Source organism: Orcinus orca, chromosome 14 (assembly GCF_937001465.1).
Source record: "Orcinus orca chromosome 14, mOrcOrc1.1, whole genome shotgun sequence".
Lineage (NCBI taxonomy): Eukaryota > Metazoa > Chordata > Mammalia > Artiodactyla > Delphinidae > Orcinus > Orcinus orca.
Window position 1 is genome coordinate 82,233,716 of NC_064572.1, and position 9,703 is coordinate 82,243,418.

The window sequence follows — 9,703 nt, forward strand, 5'->3', positions numbered from 1 at the left end:
CATCTTAAGCTTATCGGATCACCTAAGCCTCAGGACCACCTGTGGGTCAGGTATTTTAAAGGTCAAGAAACTGATAGCCACAAGAGGCACAGGACACGCCAGGAGCCACGTGGACAGTAAGTGGCTGAGCAAAAATTTGATCGGGGTGTGACTGCCTCCAAAGCTCACGCTCTTTCTCCCTAATCCGCTTCCCTACCCCCAGCTCAGTGCCCAGCTTGTCCCTACCACCCGCAACCTCAACTCCTCCCTGACCCCACTGCTGTCTCTCAGATGCAGCCAGGAACTCACTGGCTCACGCACTCCTGCTCAAGCTGCCCGTGGGCTTCTTCCACCCTACACCGTGCTGACTCTGGCACATAAACTGACAGTCTCCTTATCAATAAATACTCAATACACATGAGAAAAGATGATGTGTGTATAGCACTTATTCCAGCATCTGACACAAAGTTAATACTCAATACATTCTGCTGCTGGTGGAGTGGTTATTTTTATTGTTGCAGCTGTAGTTGGCAGTTCTATGTATCTGGCCTGTCCCAGACTCACCAGCTGGATGCAGACATCAGTAAGCCCATGCCTACATCTCTGAGACATTTTTACTGAACTGGACAGCTCAGTGATGTGAGGAAATCACATCCCAGAAATCACAGCTTCTAGCTAACCTGTAAGCTATAAAGGTTAAGAACAGTTAAAAAAGAGAGAGAGAGAGGGCGGGGTGGGGGGGAAATGTCTATTTTTATGCCTCAAGACAGACAGCCTTAGCAAAGTAACAGGTCCTCTGCCAAGTGCTCTTTGAAAACAAGTTTCTTATTTTAGCTTAATGACATTCCAGACTGAGCCAATGATTAAATATTGAAACAGGACTGGCGATCTGGAGTTTCATCCGGCTCATCAATTTAAGATGAAGCAGCAAAAGAAAATGCAAATGTCAAATTACCAAATCCAAGTGAAGGCTGAGCCTTTGTAAAATGTCACAGAAGTTCCCTGGGGCATTTGTCTATTATTTTTAACCAAAAGGTAAAATACAGAAGGAAGCGATCAGGATTTCCTCCCACCGAGTTCTGCCTGGGAAGCCAGTGCTGCTGAGAAATGTCATCCATGTTGACTAACAAATGTACACGGTAGAGGATCAGAACAGCAATGAGTAAAGTGAGAGGAACGGACAAAACTTCTGCCTGAGTTTCTTCCTGCGCACCTGGAGCCAATGCCTGGCAGATATCAGAAAACTCAGGGCAGACAGGAGAGGAGCCCACCCACTGGGATTCACAGCTGGCCCCTGTGGCTTGAACCTTAAACCCAAATGCTTCAGTACCTGGGATTGACAAACAAGGAAAGCTAGGATAGCATCACCACCATACCCCACAACTCGGCAGCAATGTTCAATGTGCCGAGAACACAAAGAACGCTTTCTGTGTTCTTCCACCAGAAAGCACATAATGTTGGTTCTCTCCCATGTTGTGTTGCTAGCCATCACTGAGAATAATTTGTTCTGGTTTCAAAGGACCAGGGTAAGTTCGTGGAGGACATGAGGAGGAGAAGGAAGGGAATTCCAGGCACAGGTCAGAAGGAAAAGTCCATGACCTGCCTGGGAGGGCAGGGAGCTCAGCATGGTTGGATAAGAAAATACAAGGCAAGTGGGGTAGCTCAGCAGGCCTGGAGGAAGATGCTCCAGAACCTGGACCATATCTTGACAGGATGATGGAGGAGATGAGGGGCCATGGATGTTCTTCCACCCCAGAAAGAGTGGAGATGGCTCCTAGTTCAATCAGCTCTGGGGTCGTAAGAAGCAGGAGTCACACCTAGCCCAGCTCCACTCACTTAGACCAACTTCTGGACGGCACTAGACAGGACCACCTTCTTGCTAGGCTAGGCTTGTTCCTTGTCTAAAACTACTTTGATAGAATTCGATCCTCTCTCAAGAGCATCTTGCATCGTTGAGTCTGTCTTAGTCTGCTCATGGTCCCATACCAAAATACCATAGACTAGATGGCTTAAACAGCAGAGATGTATTGTCTCACAGATGTCACTTTCAGTCCCAGCTTCACCATTTATTAGTTCTGTGACCTTGTGCCTTTAAGCAACCTCTCTGTGCATCAGTTTCTCATTGGTAAAATTGAGCAAGTTTATTTTAATAGCATAGAATTCACATTGCCTATTTTAAAATCAATTTTCCTGAGGTAAAGATTACGTACAACAAATGCATCCATCTTAGCGTCAAGTTCGATGATTTTTGACAAATGTTTATACGCAGGTAACCACCACCACAATCAATATAAAGAACATTTCCATCCTCAAAAATGTTCCTTGTGACCCTCCTCAATCAATTTTATTCCAAACCCTAGGCATAGCCAACCATTGATGTGCTTCCTGTCACTACATTTTTTATGTTTTTCCTAGAGTTTTACATAAAAAGAATTATATAGTTGGGCTCTTTGGCTTCTTTTATTTGGCATAATGTATCTGAGATTCATCCATGCTGTTGTATATCACTAATAAATTCCTTTTAATTTCTTTGTCATATTCCATTGAATGAATATATCACAATTTACTTATACATCTACTTGTTGATGAACATTTGCAATGTTTCTGGTTTGGGGCTATTATGAATAAAGCTGCCAAGAATACTGTATAAAAATCCATGTGGACTTAGGCTTTCATTTCTTTTGGGTGAATACCTAGGAGTGGAATGGCTGGGGTCATATATTTTTTAACTTTTTAAGGAAACTGCTAAATTGCGTCCCAAAGTGGATGTATCATTTTACATTCCCACCAGCAATATGTGAGAGTTCTAGTTGCTCCCCATCCTTGTCAACACTTGATATTGGCAGTCTTTTAAATTTTTTCTATTCTAGTAAGTGTAAAGTGGTATTTCAGTGTGGTTTAATTTCTATTTCCCTGATAATCAATTGACCATCCTTTTATCATTTATTAGCCATATATATTTTCTTGTGAAATGTCTTTTTAAATCTTATGCCCATTTAAAAGATGTGGGGTTGTGTTATAATTAAGTTAAAAGTGTTCTGGACACAAAAATTTTGTCAGAAATATAATTTTATAAATTTTCTCTCAGTATGTGGCTTGCTTTTTTAAATTTTTCTTAAAGCTGTCTTTAGAAAAAGAGTTTTAAATTTTGATGAATTTCACCTCAACTATTTTTAAAAATAGTCTGCGCTTCTGTGTTTTGTTTAAGAAACTTCTGCCTACTCCAAAGTGGTGAATATTTTATCTTATGGGTTTTTTTGTGAAAGGTGTATAGTGTTTGCTTTTAAATCTAGGTCAATGATCTACTTCAAGTTTAATCTTTGTGCTTGGCATGAGGTAAAGTCAAAATTCACTTTTCTCCATATGTACATCTAGTTTTTTTCTACACAATATATTGAAAAGACCATCCTTTCCCCATTGAACAACCTTGGAAGTTTTGCCAAACTTTAATTGATCACATATATGTAGATATATTTCTGGAATCTCTATTCTATTTATCTATGTATCTATGTTTATGTCAATATCACAGTATCTTAATTATTTTATTACTGTAGCTTTATAGTGAGCCTTGAATTCAGGTAGTGCAAATTCTCTAACTTTTCCAAAATTGTTTTGGCTATTCTGGGTCCTTTACCAGATAAATTGGAATTCCTTAAATGTTTAAGCACATCATCAGTAAAGACATCTGGAAATAGAATTCCCTTTGTGAAGATATTTTAAACTATTAATTCAATTTCTTTAATAGAAACTGATCTATACTGCAGATTTCTATAAAAATGATGTTCGGATTGTGTTGCATCTAAAGATTAACTTTTGGAGAATTGACACAGTAACAATTTTGAGTCATCTGATCCATAACCATAGTATATTTCTTCATTTATTTAGCTTATTTATTTTGCCTCAGTAATGTTTTATAGTTTTCAGTGTACAGGTCATGCACATATTTTCATAAATTTATCACAAAGTATTTTATATCTTTTGAGATTAATACCATGTAAATGATATTTCCAAATGTTTGTTTCTCATACTTAGAAATAGAATCGATTTTTTAAATATTGGCCTTCTATTTTGTGACTATTCTAAACTCAATTATGGGTTATAGTAACTTTCTCTATAGCTATGATATACAGAACTCTTTATAAACACAACTGTATTATTGACAAATAAAGATAATTTTACTTCTTACTTTCAATCTTTAGGACTTTTTTCCCTTGCCTTATTGCATTAGGGCCACTAGGACAATGTTGAATAAAAGATAGGAGAACAGACATTCTTGCCTTGTTCCCAATCTTAGAGGGAAAGCATTCAGTCCTTCACCATTAGATGTGACGATTATCGGATTTTTTAAAAGAATTTATCAAATTAAGGAACTTTCCTTCTTTCCCTAGTTTGCTGAGAGCTTTTTTTTTTTTTTTTTTTTGCGGTACACGGGCCTCTCACTGTTGTGGCCTCTCCCGTTGTGGAGCACAGGCTCCGGATGCATGGGCTCAGCGGCCATGGCTCACGGGCCTAGCCGCTCCGCGGCATGTGGGATCTTCCCGGACTGGGGCACGAACCCGTGTCCCGTGCATCGGCAGGCGGACTCTCAACCACTGCGCCACCAGGGAAGCCCCTGGTTGTTTGTTTTTTCTTTTATTTACAAACAGATGTTAGATTCTCACAAATTATTTTTGAGCACCTATTGAGATAATCATATTGTTTTCCTTTTTTAGTTTGTTAATATGATAAATTACATTGCTTTCTAAATGTTAAACTAACCTTTCTTCCTTGAATAAACTCCACTTAGTCATCATGTACTATCTTTTTCAATATATTGCTGGATTTGATTTGCTAATATTTGTCAAAGATTTTTGTATCTGAGAGATGCATGAGAGATGTTGATCTGTAGTATCCTTGTAATATCGTTGTCTCTGCTTTGGCATCAGGGTAATGCTCGTCTTTATCAATTGAGCTAGGAAGTGTCCCCTCCACTCTATTTTCTGAAAAGTTTGTGTAGTGATGGCATTGTTTCTTCCTGAACTGTTTAAAAAAATTCATAAGATATCTGTGATATAAATTTCCTTTGTGGAAAATATTAGATTATGAATTTAATTTCTTGAAAGATATTGACTCACCCAGATTTTTTATTTCTTCTTGAATCTATTTTAGTAATTTTTGTCTTTCAAGGAATGTATCCGTTTCATCTACATTGTCAATATATTGCCATTAGGTTATTTAAAAATTCCTTTAGTAGCTGATAATGTCTGTAACATCTTGGTGATGTCCAATGTTTACTTTCTGACATTGGAAATTTGGCCTTCTCTCTTTTCTTTCTGATGAGTCTAACTAGAGGTTATCAATCTTTAAATTTTTTTAAAAAGACTATCTTGAGTTTTGTTCATTTTTGCTATTGCTAGATTTTTAAGTTGATTTATCTTCTTAACTTTATTGTTTCCTTCCTCTGACTTACCTTGGGTTTACTTTGTGGTGTTTTTTTCCCCTAGATTCTTAAGGTAGAACCTCAGATTACGTATTGAGATATTTCTTCTTTTCTGTTACTATATAATTTAATGTTATAAGTTTCCTGATAAACACTGCTTTAGTTAAATCCCACAATTTTGATATTTTTAATCTTCATCATGTTCAAAATATTTATGAATTTCCCTTTTTATTTATTCTTCAACCCATAGCTTGTTTAGAAATGTGTTGTTTAATTTACAAATATTTGGCATATTTGCAATAGGAAATATAATAAAATAATATTAAATGTAATAATAAAGAAAATAATGATAAAAACAGAGCATGAGAGACATGAGGTAACATACATCTAAGAATCCAACAAGATTCTTACAACATAGAATAACACAACATACAACATAGAATTCAAGAAGATTAAGAGGAAAGGAGGGAAGAGCAATATCTAAAAAGGTGATATCTAAGACCAGTCCAAAATTGATGGAAGACATTAGCCTACAGGTCCAAGAAGCTTGACACTTCTGTTGGGGATGCCCAAAGTAGGTCCCTTGAGGATCCCCCCTTGGAGATTCACAGCATCTGGAAGAGACCTTTTAAATCATCCAGTGATCCCACCCTCATTCTGCAAGTAGAGAAAGAAGGCTTGGAGAGGATCCCCCCTAGGCTAACAAATGAGGCAGAGTTTGTGTCATCAGGTCTGTGAGCAGCATGTGTGGATTCTCACAGTTAGGCCAAGTGGATTCTCATGGATGGCCAAGTTCTGGGACATATTCTGTATCTCGTAAAGCAGAGAAGCTCATTTTGTCCCTTCCTCCAATAGAAGAACTGTACTGTCAAAAAGTCAGAACAAGCAATGTGACAGATGTCTCTCTGGGATGAGGAGAGAGGGGTGAGTTCTCCCCTTACCTCAGGGCTAGGATGTTCAGCAAAGAATTCAGAAGATAGGTCACCCTCAAGCTGAGGGTTTAACCAGTGAGGAAGGTGGGGGAGGGAGAAGTGGGAGCAGCAGTCCAGGTAGAGAGAATATTATATGAACATGAAACTCTTTCCATGTCGATCTGGGCAATGAGTAGGGTAGAAGGAGCTTAATAAGGAAGTCAGCAGAATCAGGACCTCAGTGGCTCCTCTCCGTCCCCTCACCCGCGTCACAGTTGGTAAAGAGGTTCTCGGGAGAGTCTTTTTTTCCCTCAGAGATGGGGAGGGGCAAGGAGTCTGATCCATGATGGTACTAGGACAGGGACATCTGTGATCCAACAGGCCCCTCATGGCCCATTCTTTCTGATCCCACCTCTGGGTACTACAGCCACAGAACCCTGCATTTGACTGGGGTGATACTGGGAGTCAGGCAAACCAGCTGAAAACAAAGCCCAGGGCAGAGAGTCTGTGCCACAGCCTCCCACTCAAGGAAGAGATTTCAGACAGTAAGCCACATGCCAGCAGGAACGGCACCATCTCCTCCAGGGATCTTAGGAATATGCAGGTTTGGCAGGGGACTCCTGAAGATATGTTATTTTCACCCTGGATGGTAGCATCTGGAAAAATATGACTGAGGAAAATCCAAGAATGAACTGACTGCCCTTCCACCAAGAAGCCTTCCTGGTTGGTTTCCCCGCTCTGCTGACATTTAACTGGGCTTCAGTGAATTGATGGCTCTGATGTTACAAACCGACCAGAGTTGCTGAGCGTAGATGTATAAATAACGTCGGCTTGTCTTTAGATTGCTCAGGGCCTGGAACAAGGTTGGATATGTCAGCTGAATCCTAGTATTTCCCAAACACAAGGGTATTCAATCATTTCTTCCTCGATCTGTGGGTCTCAAGCTTCCAGCCCACAACCGGCCCACCAATACTCCCAGCAGCTCGGACATCGGTGCCAGTGACCCCCAGCAACAGTCCTTCCCAACAAGGAGGAGATGAGGGTTGCAGATTGGAGAGGAGAGTAGGATAAGGAGACGTGCACCCTGGGGGGTAATCACTGCCTCAGAGCCTCCTTCCTGGAACCCTACTTTTGAAAGTGAAGACGCTACAGGATGGAAACCCATTGCTCTTGAACCTTGGTTTTTTCTCTGTTTTGAGAAAAACAGAAATCTCCTCCTTGAGATGAGACAGTTATCTCCATTTGACAGATGAATACAATGAAATCCAGAGAACTGGCATGACTTGCCCAGAGTCATGCAGTAAGTGACTAGTGGAGCTGCTTTCACACTATTGTGGGTTGGAAGCTAAAGCCATTTCCACCACACAGGCAGAGCCTACATCATGTACCGAATGGCTGTTGCATAAACCCACTGGTAAGTGCAAACTCTTGTAAGATCCAGTCTATCCTTAAGGAGCTTTCAGCACAGCTGAAAAGAGAGGAGAGGTCAGAGTAATTGCATGTTACTCTCCAACCATGAATCCCCACCTAAGGTTGCATGAAAGAATGAATGAGTGATGGACATGCTGCCTGCTCCAATACTTAGGGAGGGACAGATGGCATTAGGTAAGGCATGTGCTGCTTGTACACGTGTCACACTTAGCTGTGGCTCCCTCCAGGATAGCGGCCACATCATCTCTGTGTCTGTACTCCTGGCACCTGTCACAGTGCACCAGACAGGTGTTCAGTGCATATCAGATGAAATAAGGAACGTACAAATGATTTGGGGGAAGGTGAGCTCTCTCACCATACTCACTTTAAAGGCTTTTGCTGTAGTTATTCATGGCTTCTTTGCAAGGTTGAAATCATAATACTTCCACCTCCCTGATCTTTGTGAGGTTCAAATGAGACCAAAAAGGAGGGAAAGTGCTTGACCATTACAAAGGTTCTCCAAGGTAAAGAGCCAGGAGACCAACTAGCCCCAGGTGGCCTTCACAGCCCCCATAGAGGGATCAGACTTGGCATCAACACTCACCAGGTGCATGGCCTTGGCTGAGTGCTGCATGTTTGCAGTTCTTCTAGACTGGTTCAACTTCCAAAGGTATGCAAAGATGGTCTTGACTGACCTTGTTCAAGACCATCACTCTTTAAATGTTTATGTCTTGTTTTCCCAACTAGACTCCTTGAGAGAAGAGGCTCTGTCTTATTCCTTGTACCATCTATTGGGGGAACTAAGCTGTACCTGCCATGGTGGTAATGAGGGGCACTCACCCATCTCTGCCTGGTGGTTTTGTGTAGGCACACACGTATCTTCATGCATTTATTTATTTATTCATGGATTCAATTAATGCGTACTGATCACCTGCTCTGTGCCTGGCCCCAAGGACAATGAATAAGACATGACTTAATCTTCCAGGAGCACAGTTTAGCAGAAGATGCAGATGCACACAGACTTCTGTGGTGCCAGGATGGATGCTTCCAGAGTGTGAAGCTCAGTGCAGTGCAGCCCAGAGAAGGGGCCTGAGGAAGGAGGTCCAGGGCTGAGGGGCTGAGCAGGTGAGGAAGGCTTGACGATGAAAGTACGTTTGAGTTGGGTCTTGACAGCGGGCCAACGGAGGGAAGGATAAGACTTTGGAATTACAGAGAAGTACATGAGATCTTTAGCTAGTGAACAAGTGCTTTTATGTGCAAGGAACACAGGATGGGTGACTGCGTTGGAGGGAGGGGGCGCTGGATGGGGAGACGAGGCTGGGCCTTTGGGTTCTTGGGTTGGAGCCACAGACAACCTGCTGAGGAGGTTGGACTCTATCACATTGACAATGGGGGCTGTAAAGATTTATGGTTATAGAGGAGGAGGGACACAATGCAGTGATGACGTGGGCAGTGGGCAGGAATAGGGGGACAAGGTTAGAGGAGGGAAATCAGGAGACCACTGCACACATCCAGGCTTGAGACGATGAAGTTCAGAGCAGTGACGCTTGGCCAGAAAAGGAAAAGGTGATCTGGTAGACTGTGGCCAACAAGAGACCACACTGAAGGATGACTCATCTCTTTAACTCCCTTGGCCTCTTCAACTACAAACTTAGGCTGGGTCAGCTTGACCCCAGGATGTATTAACTTAAAATTGCAGTCATTTACTTAGATGGGGTAGCTTTGGAAACACATACTCTAGAATTATGGGTTGACTTTGCATCAGGTTGACCCCATGATGGGTGATTAATTAAGTTACTCTTTGCTGGAAGTTTTTGAGCAAAAATGATAACCAGAAATTTGAGGAACACTTGAGAGCTTTTTCCACTGGGTGATGCTAAATTGGATCGACTTTAAAGCTCTAAAGCCGAAAATTCTGTGATTCTATTGTCCAGATGGATGGTAGAAAAACCCTGCCCCTGATGGGCTCATGTCCTAAAGGCTT